Raw genomic sequence first — 23,795 nt, 5'->3', positions numbered from 1 at the left:
CACCCTTAAACCATACTACTCACATATTGGAATCATTTTGTTGGATTTGTCCTTAGGAGGCATAATCTCATATGATTTCCTTGTATCACAAAATCATGCAATAATCCAAAAAGGATAAATAAATTTTACTTTTAGTTTTAAAGAACTTCAAATAAATAATCTTTGTTCTCCATGAAGAAAAATGACCCGCAGTCCTCTATAGGGGGAGCACTCAATGTACCTGACACTTCAGAATGAGTTTCCTCTTTGGGTTCCTCTCACAGTTATTTCTTAAATTATTTTTTCTCAAATTTTCAAACATTTGAGATGCCTTCAAATTCCCTTTCATTATGGCAATAGTAATAATAATTTTTTAGACAAGAAAATACTGTTTGAAAGTGAGAGGGTATTGTTTTACCTTATTAGAAACGGTTTTATATATTATCATGATTCATTAATGTGGTTCATTGTAATTTTTCCACAGTACTATGTGACGCTCATCTTTTTTTGAAGGGTGGAAGATGAAATAAAAGAATATGTGGGGATGCTGCCTGAGATTATTTGAGGCATTCTATTGGATTTACCGAACCTGGCTATTCAAGCAGCATTCTAAGAATTCAAATATAGGGGGCCCGTAGGCGGAGGGAAACATTAAAATATTGTAATGCCCAGCTTTGTACATTCAATTACAAATTACCTTTGAACAAGTCAAAGTAATAATTATTGAGTGTGTAGAACTTCTGGAATCTACACAGACATTCTCATTTGATGCACAAAAGTGATCTGAGGAGTAACCAGGAACAGTGGTGTCAACAGTTCTCTGTCCACTTTTTACTCTGTCTACTGCTACCACACGTACCCACACCACCATCAACTCTAAAGTCCCTGATATTTTCCTGCCTGATCTCCCTACTTTCCTGCCTGATCTCCCCACTCCCTCCTTACTCTTGTCTCCCTGAGAGCCATTTTCTACATGGAAGCCAAGCGTCATCTTTTCAAAATCAGAATACCTAACTCATTGCTTCAGACCCTCTGGAATTTCCCATTGAACAGAAATGGAAATTTACAGATTTTAACCTGGGCCGCAAGGCACTGCATGCAACGTGATCCTGACTTCCATTCTGGTTTTACCTGGTGCTGTTCTCTGTTCTCTCTTGTGTTCACTACACCCTGGCTCTGTGGCCACCTCTCTCTTTCCAACAGGCAGAACTTACCTTGGGGCTTCTGCATTTGTTCCCCAGCAGGGGAATTCCTCTCCTGGAACTCTCATCATTCAGGTTTCGAATTTAGTGTCACCACTGAGGGAGGCTCCTTTGCCCTCCAGCATCTAAAATAGCTATTCTTGAGGAATGCCTGGGTGGCTCAGTCAGTTAGGCATCTGCCTTCAGCTCAGGTCATGATCCCAGGGTCTTGAGATCAAGCCCCGCATCAGGCTCCCTGCTCAGCGGGGAGCCTGCTTCCCCCTCTCCCCCTGCCCCTCTCCTTGCTTGTGCATGCACGTACACTCTCTCAAATAAATAAGTAAAATCTTTTTAAAAATAAAATAAAACAGCTATTCTTCCCCCCCCCACCCTTGCCCACTCACACATTCTAGGATTTTTAGATCTTAGAGTGTTAATCACTTTCTGCAGACATTTTCTTTATATATTGAGGATTTGGGTGGTGGTGGGGGCGAGGTGGTCATTCCAATCTATAAGAGTTTTCTATCTATCTCTATTAGACTAGGAATGTTCTCTATGATTTGTTGTTGACTTTTCAGTGCCCAGCAGAGAGTGGCTGCTAAATAACTATTCAGTGAACTGAACTGTTGAATCGTTCCCATTTCAAAAAGTCTCCACAATAATTTCTGTGAAGTTGCAGGACAGGCATTACCAGAGTGGGGAAATGTCAAAATTGTTCTTTTACCTAAAGCTTGATCGCCAGTGTGAGGCCAGCCTAAGTAGAGGACAAGGCTGGTTGTAGTCAGTTTTTTCCATTTAGATACCCTTTGTGTTTTTTTTTTTTATTGGTTTGATTATTTAGGTAGCATCTGTTCCAATTTCATAGTTAAAAAATAATAATTTATTTTCTAGTGCTGGACTTTTCACACTTGTACAGTTTTTGTAGGAACTTGCGTTCTCAGAAGAATTATGGTGGTTGGGCAAATGCTTGAGGATTTACCAAAACAATAAACAGGTTAACACTACTGTGAGGGTGCACATCTGTACTACTCGGTTAAGAAAAATGCATAATTTGGAACTTGAACTACCTCTCCCTGTAACCCTGGCTGGCTGTTGCAGTTACATCTGGGCTTTCTTAATGGAAGAAGAGCTTGAATTTCCTACAAGTTTATCCTAAAAACAGTTATTAAGAAGGGATTTCTATTTCTATATCAAAATATATGGCAGTTTATAAACTCACACAAATGATGGTCAGTTCTATATCGATTGACAGTAGGATAATCTTAACCTTATATATCATAAGATGCCACTCTTTACAAATGGTATTTAACAGACTTATTTGTGCTTTGACTTTAGAATTGATGATATAATTAGTAAATACATGCATGGACAGATGCATGCATAGATAGCTTTCTGTGGAAATGAATGCTTAATAAACTAATGATATGTTTAATTCATCATTTTAATTGGAAATTAGTACGGAAATACCACCTCAAAAAATGACAAGCTAGACCAACTTTAAAATCACTAGAATTTAAAGCATGCAGACATATAGGTAGGACATTAGAAATCTGACAGACACAGATGTCTAAAATTATAATTGAAGGACACCCTAAAGCAGAGTAACCAAATTTTTTCCTCCTCATCTCACTTACCCCAGTTTGGATACATTTAAAATAAAAAGAAATTGATGCCAATTGAAAAGCATACATAAGTACTTTTGCTTGTTTTGTTTTTGCTTTGGGAATTGTTATAAATCAAGAATTATCTTAAATAGTATATTTTTAATATCCTTTCTCCCATTTCTTTATTCATGAGAGATTGCTTGAGTACCTATATGTCAACGCCCATCTGCAGAGATGTGATTAAAAAGACACACAGCGCTGGGGAAAATCTGACAGGCAAATGGACCAATATAGGGCTAAATGGTCATTATTACTATCCCGCTGTCAGTAAATAGGGAATACATTTTGAGCTATATTTTCTAGTGATGGGAATGGCTTTTTTGATGATCCCACTTATAATCTCGGACCTAATTTTCTTTGCCAGCAAATGTGGGCATTTGTCAGCAACAGTGTTTGGGTATATGGCCTTTTTTCTAGTCTATGTGATGCCTTCTTATCCAACAATTCCCAAGATTCATTTCCAGCATCCTGTCATTCTTGACATATTCCTGGATCTCCCAGAGTGGGCTCATTGTCTCTCATGTATGCTTCCATAAAGCTCAGCATATTCATGGAATTTTAATACGCCACTTCGTACTTGTTAGTTTATAATTTGGGTTTATGTTTATTCCCCATCTAATTCTCAAAAAGAGATTTCTGGCCTTCTTTAATCTGTGGGATTTTTCATGAAGAGCAAGTGTCCATGTTATTTGCTTTTCCCCAGCCCCTCATTAAATACTTTGTCTTCATGTGACCTATGTAGAACCACCAGAGTCCCTGGGTTAAGTTAGATTGATAGCATATTTTGTTCAAGTAAACCACAGCCCCAACAGCAATTAATCCAAATTTATGCACATTATCTAAATCCATGGTTCTCAGATTGTTGTTCCTGGACCAGCAACATTAGTAGCATCTTGGAACTTTTTAATAATGCAAATACTTGGACCCCAAACCCATCATACTGAATCTGAAACTCTGGAGGTTGGATTCAAAAATCAGATGATTCCAGGGGCGCCTGGGTGGCTCAGTCGTTGGGCGTCTGCCTTTGGCTCAGGTCATGGTCCCGGGGTCCTGGGATGGAGCCCCGCATCAGGCTCCCTGCTCCGTGGGAAGCCTGCTTCTCCCTCTCCCACTCCCCTGCTTGTGTTCCTGCTCTCGCTGTCTCTCTCTCTGTCAAATAAATAAATAAAAAATCTTAAAAAAAAAAATCAGATGATTCTGATGTCTCCTGAAGTTTGAAACCACCAACCTAGGCTAATCAGAACGACTAACGATATACCGACTATGCCCACCTGTGGGTTTGCATTTACTTACTCACATGACCCTTGCCTATTAAGGAGAGCATCCCCAAATACCCAGCCCTTCTTTCTCTGCTCTGATCCGCATAACAAACAGGAAGCAGTACCTCTTGAGGAAACAAAATTACAGTTTTAGCTGAAATAGAATTTTCCTTGTCTCCAAACTTGCTTACCATGGGGTTCATACCATTCTAGGCTCTAATAACAGTGTTTTGCTTTCAAAGGAGGAAACCTCAGACCTCATTCTCTTGTAGTTCTTGCTGAATTGCAGTCTGCAGCTTTGAATAAAGGAGTGAAGAGAAAAGGAACCCATGTGTCTTGAGTACCCACTGCATGATAGAAGTCTATACAAATTATGGTGTCCAGTTGCACATATAAACAAAATAATCTCTAAGTAAAAGACTGGTGCTATCACATACAAAAATAGAAATTCAGTTGGAGCACAAAAGACAGTATGTATAAGATACTTGGAACACTGTCTGGTACAGAGTAAGTGTTCAGTATTTATTAGCTATTTTTATTACCGATCATTTCCTATTTAGAAGAGAATCTAAACTCATAGGAAAAACTGTGGATAAAATCCAAAATAAATACCCCTCTAGCAAAATATATTGACAATATTTAACAATTTTTAGTCACTTCTGAACTGAAAAGGAGAAAAAAGGAAAAAAAAATAAAAGAAAGGTTGTATCTATTCTGTTCTCACTGCAGTTAACATTACAAATTGACCTGTAACAGAAGGATGAAAACGGGCATTACTTATTTTGCATTTGCAAGTGGCAAAGTGAAAGCTTCTAAACATTCCTGTTTTGGAGGCTAGAATTTAACACGTAGTCACGTATTTGAATGGAGAGCAATCCTTAAGTGTAGCTTAATAGACATCTTTTTCTACCTTAATTCTTGTAATAGTTTTTACATAGAGAATTTCAGTTCTCAGCTTCGAAATCCCAAATATCTACGTGGTAGCAGATATAAGCAACTTAAATAATGGAGCTTAAATTTTATAAGGATGATCATATGCACAATTTTGCATGAAGCTGAGAGCCTTCACAATCCTATTGCATATTGTCTCTAGAGCACAAGTCCTGTGAGGGGCAGTACTTTATTTTGTGATATCCGTCATGTCTCCAATACCTAGAAAACTGTCTGACACATAATAGTCTTCAAAAGTATTTGATAATTAATTCATTCAATGAAAGAATTTGTGTGAACCCCTGTTATTGTTATGACACAGTCAATATTTAAAGTTATTTTTTTTAATTTTTAAGGATGCATTGTTTATACTTTGTAGTCCAGGGTATTGTAATATTTAAAACACCTAAAATTTGAAGAAAACTGTACCACATATCTACTTTTATATTTTTGGAAGCATGCTATTAGGATCTCGAACAAGATTAAAAATACCACCCTTTGTTTTTTTTAGAAAATGAAACAGTACATTACCTCTCCTCCCCCCCCCCATTACATATATTTCCTTTTATGTCTTAAATTTAAAACTTTCCTCAACTTAGGGTACTGGGGTCATGAAAAGAATACAGATATGTAACCAAGAAAAAAATGGTAAAATCTCAGTTTGCTACTATAAGCAGGAGTCTTTGTAAGCCTGTGTCCTCATCTGTAAAGTAGGAATGATAAAAACAATCTTGCTCTGTTATTTTAAAAATTAAATAGAAGCAAGTGTGAAAGCATCAATATTAAATGTAGTTTTATTTATATAATATAATAACATAATTTAATACAATGTATATAAAAATAATATATTAAACAGAAGGTTCTACTTTGGTTAAGCCTATATTAGAAGCTTAAGCCATTGTTTCTGTCTTACCTCACAGAGGATGTAAAGAAACTTTAAATGAATCTGAAAAAGAAAAGTACTTTTACTATTAAGTGAAGGGAGTCAAAGGCACAAATTTATAAATAAATATTTACAAATAAATATTTACTTAATTTGTAAAATAAATATTTATTATTTATAAAGAATTACTTATTTATAAAATAAATTTACTTTTTTATAAAATATATTTACTCATTTATAATATATATTTATATTATATATAACATATTATAATATAATATATATAATATAAATATATTTACTATATAATGTAAGTATATTTACTATAAAATAAATTTACTTATTTGTAAACTAAATAAGTCATAAGGGTGTAATGTACAGCATGGTGACTAGAGTTAATAATTATTGTATATTTGAAAGTTGCTAAAAGAGGAGATCTTAAAAGGTCTCATCACAAAAAAAAGCTGTCACTATGTATGGTGACAGATGGTAACTAGACAAAAAGTAATAAAAATTTTAAATAAATGTAAGTTATATTCAATATATATTAATATATTCCTTAGAACATTACATGTGTCTTTCCATGAAATTGAGTTAGAAAATATATTAAGGGTCTACCTCGGTTACATATATTATCAGCTCTTGACTTTGAACAAGTCATTTAACATCTCTGAGACTCAGTTTGTCATATACACAAAGAATAATAATAGCTACCTGATGGAGTTGCTGGAAGGATTAAAACTACTGTCTGGAGGGCACTTAGCAAACCTAAGTATTCAATCAGTGAGAATTCTTATTAACCCTTTATTTAGCTACTTACAGACAAAAATTTATGGTAGGCATTTGGTTTTATTTTGACTGTACTCTGAATTTCATGTCTGCCATAATTACAATAACAGAAAAAGGAAACCTCAGATCTTAATATTAGAACTTTAGCATTTTAAGGCATTGAGTTGTTTTTAATATTTTCACATGAAGAAGCAGCTCCATTTCTACATCTATTTCCATACCCATTCTTAGGCACAGTTTTCCTTTATTTCTAAATAAAAATAAACATTAAGGGAATATTTCTTTTGCCCTTAAGCCCTTTAACTTTTAATTCATTAATTATATCCAAGTATTTCTCAGCAGTATCACAAGAAGCTTAAGAGATGAACTGACTTAATAAATGTCAACCCTACTCTTAAGCCCAGATATTCTGCTAAGCCAGTATTTTCAGTTGACTAATTAAGATTTTCAGATGTATCCCAAAGCTGTTTTCAGCACAACTCTTTCCTTTTTTTTCCATTAAGAAGATACATTGGTCAATATTGTTGGGCAGAGGAGAAGGAAACCATGTATTAGTTCCAACCCATGCTGTGCCATGTAGTACCACCCACTCCATGAGTCTGTTGATCCATTTCAGAAGTGCAGTGCACGTAAAATGCATGTTGGTTTTCAGAGACCTAAAATACTCTGTTAACAACTTTATATTGATTTTATGTTGAAATGATAATATTTTGTGTATTTGTATATCATTTAAAATTAAATTTACTTTTTTTTTTTTTTTGCTCTTTAAAATGTGGCTGCTAGAAAAATTTAAAATATATATGTGCTTCACATTTGTGGTTCTCTGGCTTAGAATTTTACAAACAAAGAAAATCAGTCAAAAAGATACCCTTTAATTAGGAAGGAGCCTATGACTGCATGTATAATGACTCTAAATAAAACAATAAGACACATTACTAGCAGGGTAGAAAAAAATACATACATATACATATATATTCATATACGTGAATGAGAATCCTATTGCAAAACTCATCGTGTCAGAAGCTGACTACTTATTATGGGATTTGTAATTCGTTTACATGTGTCACTTCATTAGGAGTTAACTGAATAAGACATTAGAATGGTGTTCCTTGGAAATGGCAGAAACCCCACTCAAACCTAGTTAAATGAGGACAGGAAACACATGTCCAGTCCACCATTGACCACAGACACAAATAAGTGGAAAGACCAGGGTGTATTTTTTATACAGTTTGATCAAGGAGGTAAAATCTTGTCCTTAGGGCCTGCACATTGTCTCACTTTGGGGGATATAAATGGCAACTTTGATCTTATTGAACGATTTTTCTTTCACTCGTATTATGTATGTCTGCGTATATGTATGTATCTTAATCTGAAATTAAATAAAGAGGATCACACCCAAAAGATTATATAATACTTAAGGGTGGCTATTCTGTGTGATTCTTCTTTCTTTCTTTTTTTTAAAATCCCAGTTAGCACAGTTACAAAAAGCATGTGAAATAATGAGTAATGAATGGATGGATATACTTTGACAAATACGTCTCTCCCATTACCAAGGATGGATTTTCCATGTTCCTCACGAAAGCTGACTTTCTCACCAGATCCCATTTCCTCTCCGGGAATACTCTGACAATTCTCCCCACTCTGTCGCCTGCATCATCAAAATTTTCTTCTCAAACATCTTAATATGAAAACAGACTTCCCACACACTGTTTTTCCCCTATCTTAAACAAACAAGAAAACCTTGTTTTGTTCCCACGTCTCTCTCTAGCCACCGTCATTTTCATCCAAACTCCTTGAAAGAGTGGTGTACAATTGTTTCCAGATTCTGTATTTTCCTTCTTTCTGGAGCCCGTATTCCAACCAGACTTTTCACCCTACCACTCTATTTGGTCCCATCAGGAACACCAATAATCTCACTATTGCTGAATCAGATCTCATCTTAGATTTAATGTAAAGCTTTTCTCAGTCATCATCTTACTTGAAATAGTTGATGACTGTTCCTTTTAAACACTTTCTTCACTTGCCTTCTGGTTTTCCTCCACCTTCTTTCACAACTTTTCCTGTCTTTGTTAACTCCTCTTGCCCCCCAGCCTTTAAAATTGTGAGTCCTTCAGGCTCATTCCATGGTTCTCTTCTTACTCTGTCATCACTCTTTTGAAAATCTAATCCAGACTCAGGATTGTAAATACAATCACTGTATTTGCCAAAAGTGTATCTCCAGCCTGAACCTCTCCTCAGACCTCCAGACTTCTGTGTCTAACTATCCATTTGATGTCCGCACTTGGAGGCTGATAGATATTTAAGGTCTAATATATTCCAAATTGAGTTTCTTTTAACCTCTCTCAGAACTTGAAATGCCATTCTCTCTGTCACCGAGGCAAAAAGTGAGAGCCAGCCTTGATTACCCTCTTCCTCTTCTCTCCCTTCCCTCCCTTTCTCTCATGCTGCATATCCTATCTGTCAGCAGATTCTGTCTGCTCAACCTTCAAAACATATCCAGATTTGGATCATTCTCACCTTCAATGGTGCTGCTATTCTGATTAGGGTCACCATAATCTCTTACCTGGTTTATCCCATCCACTAACAAACTGGTCTCCTGCTTACATCCTTACTTTTAATATATTTTTCAATATAGTCTGGCATATCGTTTTCAAATGTTGTCACTTCATGTCATTATTCTGTTCAAAACCACCATAGCCTTCCTTCATTCCCAAACAATAAAATCCTTATGGTGACCCATAAGGTCCTCTATGATCTGTCCCTTATTACCTCTCTGTTCTCATCTTTATTCAGAGACACCTTCTCAGGGAGGACATCCTTAGCCATCCTCTCTAAAATTGTATTTGCCAACTCTGTTATTTCCTATTCTTCTGCCTGGTTGAATTTTACTTTTCTCCTTAACGTTCATCACTATCGAATTTATAATACATTTTCTTGTTTATCTCGTGGATGACTGTTGCCTCCACTAAAGTGTAAGCTCTGTGAGGTCAGGGATTTTTTTCTGTGTTTTCTGCTCTATTACAGCACCTAGAAGAGTGTGTGACATAGAAGAGCGTATGGCTGCACTCTTCTGTGTCACAGTTAGTGACTCATGCTGCACTTTTATTGGTATTTTTTTTTAGAATAAATGAGCAGAATCTTCAGAAGCCTGTATCAGTTTTTTTTTTTTTTTTTCCTCTCACTGGAAGCCCATCATCCAAATTCAAAATAAAATAGAAAATGTAAGTCTGAGGAGAAACACACACACACACACACACACACAAAATCCAAGCATAGGTAATATGGCCTCAACTTTAAGTTTTTATGGGAGAGTATGAGAATATGAGACCTGGTAGGATCAGGAAGTTTAGCTTTCTAAAACCTGAGGTTTGGGCTATATCTTGTTCTAATTTTAGGTAGAAGCAAAAGGAATTAAGACCTTTACAAATAACGCTTGTGAATTTAAGCTGCCAAATTTAACACAGCTCTATAGCCTTACATCTTCTTTCATGTATCTTTATTTCTTGTCTTCAAGTTTCTAGTTTTCTGAAGTAATTTTAAATAGCCGCTATATGACTCAAAAATGCATATTGCAGATAATGTACTGCAAAAGCATTTTTTTTCTTTCTTATTTATCTAGTTTTTGCTAACTGGTTAGTAACCTAGCAACATGTGAAATAAGTTTTCTCAGGGGCCTATTTCCCACCTATGTATGAATTGTGTTGTCAGAATTTAGTTAAATGGGGCTAAAAGAGAGGATTGTTTCATCTGCATAATGACCATAGGATTCTTTCTATCTCTCTGCACGTAACTTATAATCTTGGAAAGGTTAGCCATATGCAATCATTCTGTTTATGGGGAGATCAGACATTAAGAAGTACTAGAATCTGGCAGTCTTTTCTATTTGAACTACATAGAAAGGGATTTATAAAGTTTTGGAAGAAAGCTCTCAAAAGCACTAAAAGAAAGAATACAATTTTCTTGGCTTCATACAGTAAATCCCTTTTCTGCAGACAATCCATTGGCCTTAGTCGCGAGAAAGGTTGCACACTAAAAGTAGGGATAAAATTTTGTGAAATAGAATGGTGCTTTTAATTCTGGGCCCTTGTCAAACTGTCTAGTGAAAAGGCATAAACAGTATGTAGAGTCTATCTTCTGCCAGTGTTTTTTAATCTCTTAGGAATATTATTAACACTTTAATTATATGATATTTTTCAACTACTGCATTTGGAATACACAAGCCTTTTTTGTGATCCATTTTATTTTAAAAATTAAAAAGTATTCTTGGGGATATAAATGACAACTTTGGTCTTATTGAGTGGCTTTCCTTTTATCTCTACCATGTATGCATGTATGTAATGTTAAATCTGCTGAAATTAAGTAAAGATGATCACACTCAAATTATTGTAATACTTAAGGGTGGGTATTCTATGTGATTCTTTTTTCATTTTCTTTTTTTAGATCCCAGTTAGCACAGTTAAAAATGGATGTTGAATGAATGTATGAATTCATGGATACACTTTTACAAATATGTATGTGGTGAAGCTGAGGATAGGTTGATCTATCAATGTTTCAACATGAATCTAAATTACTCCTATTCCAAGTTCAGAAAGGCCTGAACATGCACAAAGGATGATTGATGGTTTGCTCTGAATGTCATTGTTGTAGGTCTATTTACATGAAGTAGGTTGGTCTGAGTATACTATCTTAGCTTTGAAGAAGAGTTACAATATTGAGTATAATATCATTCATTTATATATTTATTCAACAAATAATATTTGAACAATTGTTATTGGTCAGTAGCTACTCTGGGCACTGGGGTTGACCTCAAGAAACTCATATCCCATTGGGAATATATACAACAAACTAATAAATAAAATATATAATTCCTGGTGGGGCTTGTTTCATTGAACTAAATAAAGCAGAGAAATGAAATTTGAAATGGGTCTACATCTAAATATAAAGGTCAGGGAAAACCTCATTCTGGAAATCACAATTGATTTGAGAGGAGAATATTGGGAAGATTAGTCTATTAGTCCAAATGGGCAATGATGATTGTTCAAACTTTGGTTGTGTGAATGGAAATAGTAAGCAGTGGTTGAATTTCACAAATATTTTGGAAATAGAGTTTATAGGACATAGGATAATATTTTCTAAATTAAGCTTGGTGGGTCTGGGATTATGGGGAAAGATGTTGGTAAAAGTCAGGGGGGACAAAATTATGTTTGAAATTTAATTTTTCTTTGTGAAAATGAGTGGGGATTTCATAAGTGGATCTGAAGTTAAGGGGGTGAGTTTGGGATGGATATAGGGATTTGGAGACATTCATGGATGTTTTTTAAATATGCATGATCAGGTGAAGATATCTATTGAGACAGTTTATATAAAGGACTGGATCTGAATCAACTCTGGAGTCCTGAAGTGTAGGAATATTTAAATATCAGGTAGGGGAGGAAGAGTAAGGAGTATGTGAAATTCAGGCAGTCTGATTAGCAGTAATCATCAAAATGAGTAGCATAAAATATCTAAGTCCTAGTCTGGTGTTGATGCTCAGCAGTGGTACTTCAATATGCCGTTAAGGGGGTTGGTGAAGGGTTGGGGTGGGGGGCACTGGGGAGTTGGGGAATGGAAATAAGTTATGTACTTGCCCTAAATAACTTGGTGTACTAAGAAGCTTTTCAAGGCTAAATCTCAGGCTCTGAGAAATGAGACTGGAAACCATATGCCCAGCTTGGGTTGCAAGCTGGGAACTACACCTCAAAAATAAGGCAGAAAAGTTAGAGCTCTGGTCACTACTTTTCCTCATTGTGAGGTTACTGTAGTTCAGTGAGTTCACAGTGTTCAAAGAATACTGTATGTATTCTTTGAGTTTGGATAAATACCTACTTGGCTACAATTCTTCAGATTCCCTCTTGAATAATATTGCCAGCCTGTAATGTTTCATCTGATTCTACATATACCAAGTATTTATTGAGCCTACCTGTGTCAAATACCTTTCTAAGTTCAGAGGATACAACCATGAGCAAAATCAGTAACTCTTTGCTTCCATGGGCCTTATCAGACTCCATTAAAGGAATAAAGAGGGTAATTGGAGATAGTATTAGCTGTGGTAAAGAGAAAAATGTAGAGAAAAATGTGAGATTAATGGCTGGGGAGATGCTATTTTGGGCAAGGAGGTCAGAGAAAGTCTTTCTGATGAAGTGAGATGTAAACTGAGATTGGTGATAAGCGGTGACAGAGAAGGGCACCCTGTAAATATTCAGGGTTCTAGCTCTCCACGCAGAGAAGAACAGCTAGGGCAACAGCTCTTGGGTTGACATGAACTTGGTATGTGTTAGAAATCAAAAGAAGGCTGATAAAAGCTTAATGAGGTGGTGGAGGTGGTGGGTATAAAATGAGGCCAACGATGTAGTTACACTTTGTTTAACAAGTGAATCCCAATATAGGTGAGAAAAAGTCATTTTTCTCTCCTTAGAATTCTAAGATCCAAGCTAAACAAATCTTGCATAGGGCCAGCTCATTATGGTAGAAGAGATTCAAATCCTATCTCTGCAATTTCATAACTGGGTGTTTGAGCAATTTACTTAATCATAAATTCTATTTTATTAGCTAATTTTAAAATTGGAATTATGCTGTGTATACCATAGAGTTAAATAGTGATATATATACCTTATAGAGTTGCTATTGGGATTAAGTTAAATACATAAAAATACTTAAACTGAATCTAGCATAGATCAAGTCCACAATATGTGTTACTGTTATTATTACTGAAGACCAGTAAATCTGAAATCCTTCAGCTATTACTCACAACTAAATGAGAAATCACATTAACAATAGATAAAGATGTCAATGCCCAGTATTAATTCAATCATTATCAAAATGTTGCCCAGATACAAAGCAGAGTAAATGAGGATGTCCTGATAGCTGTGAGCCATTAGCCATGAAACAAGCTTGGTGTATCAAAAAAAAAAAAAAAATCAATGCAGACATTTTCATCTGGTGGCTTCTGGAAACAAATTAAAAATGCCAAAGAGAAAAAAACCCAATAGATGTCACCACACACTGGTCAAGAGTATAAATTCTTCTTCTTTTTTTTTTATACCAGTAAAATTGATAACACATGCTAGTTATATTTGAAAATGGATTTCAGAATATGGATGACCATGATTATTTCATAGTCTTACTTGTAATACAAACTTAACAGAATACATGGCATGAATAAATCAATCTCCGAAAAACTTAAAACTTAAACTAGTTATATAGAATTACATTGATTGGGAAAGCAAGACAAGCTTATAGTGTTTCCAGTAGTAGCCGCATGAGCAACAGAAGTTTCTTTTCCCAGCTTCAGCATACTGCCAGTGATAAGTGAGGTGCATTATTTGGCTGATCCTATGGAACTATGGAATATCAAAAGGCCCAGCATCCCGGGAGAGGAAGGTGTGGGGACATACTCTCTTGCAGCATGATGAATAAGGTTCTTCCATACCAGCAGCTGCCAAACAGATGAGCAGCTTTAACAGAGTCAGGGTACACAATGCAAGCCGGGCCCAGAACTAATCATATCTAATTAAGACAGACATGTTATGGTCCAGTAGCGTTGACAGGGTCGGGATTCCTGTAGCTTTAAATGAGGCATGTTGTAATTAGGATCTAATTGAAAATCTGGAAGTGATACAAAACTTTTACCCTTCAGGGGCTAAGAGGAGGTCTGTTTGGGTCCTGGTGTGCACCTTATTAGATTGTGAATGCTCAATTAGACAGTTATGTACAAAAACTAAGCAAGTAGGACAACAGTTAAATGTGGTTCAAAGGAGCACAATTTAAATTCACATCTGTTTAGATATGATTCAGAGTTGTACCTGAATTTCACCTTTACAATTTGTCTCCATTTCATATATACTAATATTTTATGTATAATCTAGTATATATAAAGTATATATACTTTATTTTATATATACTATTATGTTGTGTCTATTATACATGGCCAAAATAAAATGTTTGAGTAATTTCCTAGGTACAACAGGTTTCATTAAATGCTCCTGATTTATTTGGAGAGAGATGCTCATCCAAAATATCTTCTAATAACTATGTAAAAGATACTCATATTTCACAATCTCATCTAACACTTTACAATTATCTTTGTCCAATACAGACTGCCCCGTGGATGTTTTCGCTGCATATCCATCAGGAAATATCTCCTAAAGATATCTCTTCAGATTTAAAAGTTGTTCTCTAAATGCAGTACTAACAGCTAACCTTGAATATTTTCCAATTCCTCTCTATGTTAGGGTTGGCAGTGGATCTGGTTGCTATACAGCAGTCCTAGTGAAAAATTCAAGATCACATCGACTACCTATGAAATGTCATTTTGTTGATTTGCCATCTTATCAGTTTGCAGTTTAATCTCATGGAGGATCAACCCCAAATGCAAAATAACAGTTTCAGGGACAAATACAGTGTTTGCCTTCTCCCTGTGTTCAGAGCTCCATTCAAATCTCATTTCATCAGAGGAGACCTCTCAAACCAGAGTATATAAAATACCACTTCAGTCCCTTGCCTGATCCTACTTTCTTCCTTTTCATAAAACTTTCACCAGATAACAAGTATGTTAATAGTTTATGATTCTAGCGTCTGTTTCTCTCCATGAACAAAGGAACTTCATTTTCCTCACTGCCATTTCCATACTAACTCACACAGCACTGGGCACAGAATAGGCAAATTGGTACATTTGTTGAATGAATGAATGAATGAATGATGAATGAATGATGAATAAAAGGAATACAAAGTCAGTGCTTGCCTTTGGTGGTCCATCCTGAAAATTAAATTTGAGCTTGCAGATGGAGAATTTTACATTTTCAACACAAATAAATGTGCAAGTTTCCCATGCCTAAATGATTTCATTTTTTTTAAATGTTTTATTTATTTATTCATGAGAGTCAGAGAGAGAGAGAGAGAGAAGCAGAGGCAGAGGGAGAAGCCGGCTCCCCGCCTAGCAGGGAGCCCCATGCGGGACTCGATCCCAGGACCCCAGGATCATGACCTGAGCCGAAGCAGACACTTAACCATCTGAGCCACCCAGGCGCCCAATGATTTCATTTTTGTCCCAGTTGTAGTTTCTAACCTAAGTTCTTTCAAGTGTGGAGTGATTTGATGTGTTGGCTTTTATTTATCCTTTGAATTTTAATTTTTCCTGTAACTCTACTCTTTACACTGCAAACCAAAATTATGCAGTTTCTACTTTGCCAATTAATTAGTGCATGCATTTTTCAGTGAAAAAAAAAACCAAACCTCGTTACAATTACTTATAATAAAATAATGTAATACGTTTAAGGAGACAGAACATTTGTTGCTCTTGTAATCTGATACAGAGATGGCGTCCTTCGTGAAGCTGTTAGCTTGTGGGAATTTGTAGGTGTGAAATTAGCCACAGATTCTAGAAATATTTTACCTATAAAACCAACACTCACTGTTATTAAGAGGATAAAAAAAAGTTCATTTAAATCAGGCTTATTCCTTTCAAATATAAGGTTGTGTTTTTTTCTGGTGTATGAACATGAACTACTTAACATAATTTCTATTTTTTTCTGTTTTTCGTTACTGTGATGTTATTCAGATCAACATAGACATTACTTCCAAAGTGGATCAATTCACTAAATGGATTTTTCCTAATGCAATTAACCCAAACCAGAGAACAAATCTATTTCTACTGTTCACTGGCTTTCCAGCTTTCCACCTGACGTATTACCAAGAGATTCCCTTCCTTTGTGAATACATCATTGAAATAATTATCAAAAAGTATAAGAACCATAACATTTAATAGATTATTTTATAGTAATTCTGTGATTTTACCTAATAAAAATAATTTTTAACAAGTTTGGATTTATCAGAGGAATAAATTAAAAGAAGTGTTAAGAAATTAAATCGCCCATTAAAATCCTGAAATGTAGAGTTTATTTCAGTTTATATTCCAGTGATATTTTAAAAGTTATTGCACTCTTTTCTGAGCAGTACACTTTATAGTTGTTTTTACAGAATGGCAGCTTGAATTTCACCAGATGTGAAATCATTTGGTTGTGTAAACATTTTTTTTTCCTAAAATGCATAGGGTTTCTATTTCACTTGGAAAAAAAAAAAAAAAAGCCTGTAAATGGATAATGTCTATAGGTTGAACTGGACATCTCAGAGGGGTCCAGGGCTCAGATACACTGAGGTGATTTACAATCCGAGGTAAACAGATTGGCTCAGATAACACTGGCTGATCGATGCTCCCCATCTCTCCAGCAGGAAATGTCTTGGGGAGGCAGGGGAATGACTTTTGCAAGCCCTTCTTCAAATTCTGAGCTTCCCTGACCCAGCTTTCTCCTTTTCCTGAAGAATAAGGACTAGGGGAATAAAGGTTCTCTTTCCTTTGCTTTGCAAACCTCTTCCCAGTTTTTGTTTTCTATACATTTCTACATCGGAGAAAGGATCAACTGACTGAACCATGTGACACATGTACATTGAATGATCTTTCATAATAAATATTGAGCTATCTGTCCCAACAGTCGAGGCAAATGTGCAGATGCTCCTTTTACATTTTTATGGGGTGTCACAAGTAATTGAAAATGATGTTTGCAATAAAGGTTGCATTTTACCCTTTAATTGGTTCTAGTAAATGAAAATTGCTTCACTATTTAACCAATTTTTCCATCCCTTCTGGGGACCCGTTTCAAGAATTTCAAAACTACCTTATCACGTAGATGAAATACATTGTTGAATGCTGTGATTGTTCTGGGAATGAAAGAATACTGTACATTGATATCTTGAGAAAGAAAGCTCAAAAAATGTTACTTGCCTGATTGAAATCTGAGCTTCTGAATTTTAAGGTCAGTTTTATTTATTTTGTTTATTTACCACCTATCTTCTTCCCCTCCCAACACCACATTCTGTCAAGAAGTTATAGTAGAATTTTTACAACTGTCATGAAAGAGTTATTTAAAAACAATAGGTTTAAAAAGGCTGGATTGATAAAAGAAACTAAAAAAAATGAGTAAACTCATTACAAACACATCTTGTACTATTTTTATGTATTTTGCTATTTAAAAAGGTCTTTGCAGTATCAACTTGCTTATCCCTCTGAGAAAAACTATCTCAGATTTATACCCTGTTACTAATTTTAAGCATCTGCATATCTGTTTCAGTAGCCTTTTGGAGATTAAATACTCTGCAAAATTGATTCTGATTTTAACACTCACTTCCAGCTGCTATCCTAGGGTTTTTCCATTTTCCCAACCTTCATCTACATAGATTTAAAATTTAACATACAAAGAAATTATTTCTATTTCTTATGAGCTAGTAGTACATAATCTTTTTTTTTCTAATTTTGGCATTAGCATGCTATTTTCATGTCAACCTTAACAGGATAGTGTGTTCATACTATTCCATCACTACTGTTGAATCTTGGGGCAAGTTTAACCCTTCTCTGCCACAACTTCCTTATGATCTTCCAATAACAATAAGCTTCATCTCACAAAATTGTATATATCAAAAGAAATGAATGCATTGGAAGCCTCTGAATTCTGAAACAATAAAGTGAAATATTTACTACTACATGATCCAGTCATTCCACTCCTAAGTATTTTGCCCAACAGAAATTAAAGCATATGTCCACATAAAGACATGTGCTTGGGGGTTCACAGCAACTTTAATTATAATAATCCAAATCTGGAAACACTTCAAATGTATATCAACATAAGAATAGATCAAATGTGGCGTATTTATACAATGGAATAGTACTCAGCAACTAAAAGGAATACACTAAATTATAGATGAATTTCCCAAAATTATTATGATGAGTGAAAGAAGATAGGAAAGAGAGCACCTGGGTGGTGCAGTCACTTAAGCATTGAACTCTTTTTTTTTTTTTTTTATTCATTTATTTGAGACAGAGAGAATGAGAGACAGAGAGCATGAGAGGGAGGAGGGTCAGAGGGAGAAGCAGACTCCCCGCCGAGCAGGGAGCCCGATGTGGGACTCGATCCCGGGACTCCAGGATCATGACCTGAGCCGAAGGCAGTCACCTAACCAACTGAGCCACCCAGGGGCCCAAGCATTGAACTCTTGTTTTAAGCTCAGGTTGTGATCTCAGGGGCATGAGATGGAGCCCTGTGTGGAGCTACTTGTCCAGCTCCATGCTCAGCAGGAGTCTGCTAAAGTTTCTCTCTTCCTCTATCTCTGTCTCTGTCTCTCTCTTTCTAAAATAACAAATCTTTTTTTTAAAAAAGAAACTAGGAAAATAATTATATGTATATATAATTATATATTATATAATTTTAATTTACACACACATAAAATTCTGGGAACTGCAATCTAATGTAACAGAAAGTAGATGGATGGTTGCTTGGGATGGGGAGGGACAAGAGATAGAAAAGGGATACAAAAGCACAGAGAAACATTTGGAACATGGAAATGTTCATTATCTTGATCATGGTGAGAATTTCACAGGTGGATACATGTGTCAAAACTTATCAAATTACACATTTTAAATATGTACAGGTTATAGTATGTCAACTATTCATCAATAAACCTCCTGGGTGTTTGTGTGTGTGTTTAATGAAAGGTAGGATTACTACATGGATTCTTGCCAGTTTCCTATGATGCACACGTACCTTTATCTCCCCTTCTAAATTAAATACAGTGTAGTCCATAATTAATCCAGTCATTAACCAGTTAGTTTCTTATTGGATATTAATCCACTTTCAGGATAGAATAAAGTCATCAAAGAAAAAAAATAATTTGGATTACTGATTCCAAGTTCTTTTGCTTTAATTAACTAATAACCCCTTGCATCTGTTTAATGCTTTACATTATCAAAAGGATTTTACAATTAAAGTTTCATTTTATTGTTTAAGACAAATGAGACATTTAGAAAATGAAAATTGAGGTCTATCAAGAAGTCTTTGTCCACCCTCCTTTTAGAAGCATTGTGTGGTTCTCATCAGAACATAGAACAGAAGCTTTATTTTTCCTTTCCTGCCCTGCTCCCAACTTTCAGAGTTAAATTGAACTATTAACTTTCTTGGGTAGTTTTTTCACACTTAGCAAAAAGGGATTATATTCTCCATAACTATGGGTGAAGGAAAGCATCCTCATGATTGGGCTCACAGTTTCTCTTTAGTTAATGTAAAAAGAGAAGTGCAAATTAAACCCAATACCACATATAATCACCCATACTCATTTTCCAAGTTGCTTGTAATTCCTTCATGTGATGCCAACTTAGATGCAACAGGTGATATCGATGAAATATTCTCTCTCTCTCTTTGTGATAAATTATTGTAACTTTCACTATACAAGATTGCACAGTGTTGTAGATAAAAATTACACCTCGAAGAACACAGGGAAACTCTTTAGTTTCTCTTCTTCCAATATTACTGGTTTTAAAACAATATTTTCTTTTAGTGTCTAAATATATAATGGTTGGTTTGTTCAATCAATTCAGACAAAATGAGTTTAAATGGGAATTTAATTGAGTCTTTGGGGCCACTGATTGCAATTTGGTCAAAGGGGCTAGCCCTACACAGAAAGTATGAAATAATAGAGTCCCAAATGAGAGAATTAGGGAGATATCTCATACTTTAATGAAATAATTTTTTAGATTGTACTAATTATATACCTAGCTCTTAAAAGCAGCATGAACCAAGTAGTAAGTACTATAGTTCAGTACTGTAAAGCATCTTGACTTCTTTCAGGGTTGTGCTCAAAAGCAGAGTATAAATTGGAGAGAATACCATTCTCAACTCTCATCACTTTATTTTAACTTAATGAACCGTATCAGGTGGCAAGCAGTGTAAATGTGGAAATACTCAGAAGGAAGCAGAGTTGTGTATGCAAAGGAGACCAGAGGTTGATTAGATTACGCAGACATGTGTATGGCGTATATAGTTCCTGTACTAACATGCAGTTCCTGGAATTTTGTCTGGCCCCTTCATTTTGCTCTGGACAAAAATAAACCCTGGGTGGTGTATCTGTTCTCATTAACCATTCTACTTATCTCCTGATTGGAGTATTGTGGAATGTAACTTTGTAAGACAATATTTGTAGCTAGTGGGTGAGTGGGTAGAACTCATACAATCAACAGAGATAACATTTTATGTACCCTTTCTAAAGTATCACACTTGTATGCTAGGATTCTGTTATATTAGTTTAATGAAATTAGAAGTCTTTTCTTCTTGTAAGTTTGTTTCCAAGGTCAGCTCCATAGCCCAGTATTGCCCATTTCTTATTTTCTTTAGGTATATGCCTTTATTTAAAAATGGTTAAAGAACAGCTATCAGCTTTTGAAGATAAAAGAGAAAAAATACTTCTTTTTATTATTGTTTTAGAACATTTATTATATATTTCCACTCATTGGAATAATCATTTATGTTTTATTGTTGTTTTGGAAAATTTATTAGATGTTTCCATCCATTGGAATGCATATGATTATTTTAAATGAACTAATGAAGCATGCCAAGGGCAAATAGCAATTCACAGCATAAGGTTTCTGCAGTGGGTGAAAAACTACAAATAGGTATTTACCTTTAGGCCTAGAATTTTAAGTTATTACAAATAAGGAGTGTTCCTTAGCACAAAAGATTTGCTTGAAGAAAAGTATAAGCACAAGCCTTCTGGAAGGAACTAATTAATTTGTAATGCACCTTGCCACTTTTATTTACAATTCTAAACTCTCCTAAAACTTACAGATGGATTCCATTGAATTGGCAAGAATTCATGTAAATATGCAAAAAACAAAATCTCTTGTTTTCTCATTTTAATTTCTTCCAATTAAAAAAAAATATTATTTTACCTCAGGTGTAATATTTCCTCCTCAAATGAGTATATTCATTAGAAAGCACTTTATAGTTTTAATTACTTTATTTTCAAATCATATCAAGCAAGCAATAACAGTACTAATTTAATTTTTTTTAATTTAAAAATTTGGAAGTGCATATATAATAACATGGATGACTTATTTCTATAAGAAATGATAAGGACACCACTTTCACCATGTGTCAGGAATCTAGCCAAGTGCTTTACATAGCTTCGCAGTTCCCAATAAGCCACATATTAATCCCCTTTCTTGGTGAGGAATTTGGGACGCAGAGAGTTAAATAATTTACTGAGTATCAGACTAGTCAATTTTATAGTCAGAATTTAAACTGGGTCTCTATAATTCCAAAGCTTAGGCTCTTTTCTCTAAATTCCATTATATCTAAAGAGCATGAAGACTGATCTCTGCTCATGTGACCTAAACTTCAATATACCTGATGATATACATTTGGTAATAAAAAAAATACAGCTGTGTAACCTTAAATGACATACTATGTGGCCATAATGCACAGGAATGGAAAGTTCAATTGTGCCAAAAGAAGCTATCTAGCTTCTTTGTGTGTGTTTATTAAATCTGTTAGATTTACATGAAGATGTATTCTTAATACAAGAAATTCAAAGGAACTGTTGATATTCAATTTATATCCTTGAAATCTTTGTAGTACTCAGATATTTGGGTAGTAACAGGCTTTAACCTCTAATTTCCTTATTCAAGAGAGTTGAAAATGGATATTTTCAAGTAAAATTCTTCATAGAGTACTCAATTAGTGGAATTCTTTCAGTAGTATTATTAAAATCCAAGTTATCTTCCTGCTTATTAATTTTTTTAAAAAATCTTAATGAAGAATTTTCACTCATAAATCTATTAATTTTAAATAATTTAAACCTTGTTTTACATATTTTTACCCATTAAAAGAAACAACAACTTTTTGTCTGGTGATTTTAAAACTATTTTAGAGGAAGTTTAAGGATAAGCTGGCATTCTGTTTCAGGACATCCCATAATTAAACAAAGAAATTCTACTCCCGTGCTAAAGTAATATTTCATTACTATTTGATAAAAAGAACAGTTCAGTCTTTTCAAAGGGACCATAAAATAGAGAAATAGACAACATAGACTACTGAAAAATTCTGACTCTTAAACCCTGCTTCCTGAGGGGAGGCATATTATCATTTATAATGTGCTTGATCCTTCAGGATCTCACCAGGGTCAGGGACCATTTTGGGAAAAAAAACAAAAACAAAAACAAAAAAAAGTCATATAAAGAGTATAGAATGAACTAGGTGGGGGAGGAGGGAAATGTACCTTTAAACCCAAAGGCTTTTTGTTCCTATGTTGCCAATCAATCACGCCAGCTGGTGTGGTTATAGGTTGCTCTTGATGATCTGTTTTCACGAGATCCTAAGAGAATTCTGATTGTAAAAGGACCTACTCCTCCCCCCCCAAGAGATATATAAAGTAAACTGATATATTTTTTAAAATATACACATATTACAGAAGTCAATTTTAGTGAACTTAATTTAAACAATTATCAGTATTAGAACAATATTTCTCTATTTCACTAATCCCTGTACAAACAATTTCACATACCGTAAAACATGGAAGTTTAAGACATTGGACTTTCTCTTCTGAGAACTCCTATACAAAAGAGAAATTGATTTTTTAGGCTTTCCTAAGAGTACATCACTTTAATTATCTTCATTGCTGGTTGCCTTCCATTACAACATCATACTGACATTATGCGGACTTGGATTTCAGAGGTGGGATGCTAAAGTTGTACCTCCAGAACACTGTTGATTAAAAGAAAATCCTAGCAGTTGGTTCATTAGAATATTGTTAGTCATCCTCCCTTCTAACAATATAGTAACAGGGTCTCACTATATTTCAGTAAATGAAATGTGTCAGTAAACTTAGAACAATTTCTTTATACAGCTTGAAGAAATGGTATTTTGTTTACATGAAGCATTCATTTTTCATTTCTCTCTTCCCATGGGAGCTAACATAAATCAAAACAACTCAAATGTTTTTAATTGCAGTGTGAGATCAGCAGCTGTTCCCCAGAACTCCAGTTGCCACAAAAGAAGGATTTTTTTGTGAGTCACAAGTTAGATAGACAATGTAGCAAGATCTAGTTACATATTATATGTACTGTGCATATGCCCATTAGAGATCATAATAACAAAGAACTGTGTTTACTTAAAACTCACAGTTTTGCAAAAGTCAAACAGTTATGTAATTGTCCCTATAGCACTGTGAATCATGGCGGTAGAGAAATGTAATC

The 23,795-nt window shown here is 34.9% G+C and overlaps 1 protein-coding gene and 1 pseudogene across 1 annotated transcript in view; one reads left to right on the top strand and one right to left on the bottom strand.

The window, feature by feature from the left end:
- Positions 1-850, bottom strand: part of LOC123834589 (B-cell CLL/lymphoma 7 protein family member C-like) — a 31,595-nt pseudogene extending 30,745 nt beyond the window's left edge.
- The window catches only part of ROBO1 (roundabout guidance receptor 1), a 1,126,461-nt gene that overhangs the window by 442,626 nt on the left and 660,040 nt on the right, over positions 1-23,795 (top strand). The gene's annotated exons all lie outside the window — the stretch shown is intronic.

Source organism: Mirounga angustirostris, unplaced genomic scaffold (genome assembly GCF_029215605.1).
Source record: "Mirounga angustirostris isolate CCGP_5_RB_7025 unplaced genomic scaffold, mMirAng1.0.hap1 SCAF_1, whole genome shotgun sequence".
Lineage (NCBI taxonomy): Eukaryota > Metazoa > Chordata > Mammalia > Carnivora > Phocidae > Mirounga > Mirounga angustirostris.
The sequence above is the reverse complement of the archived record's forward strand: the minus strand, read 5'-3'. Positions and strand labels throughout refer to the sequence as shown.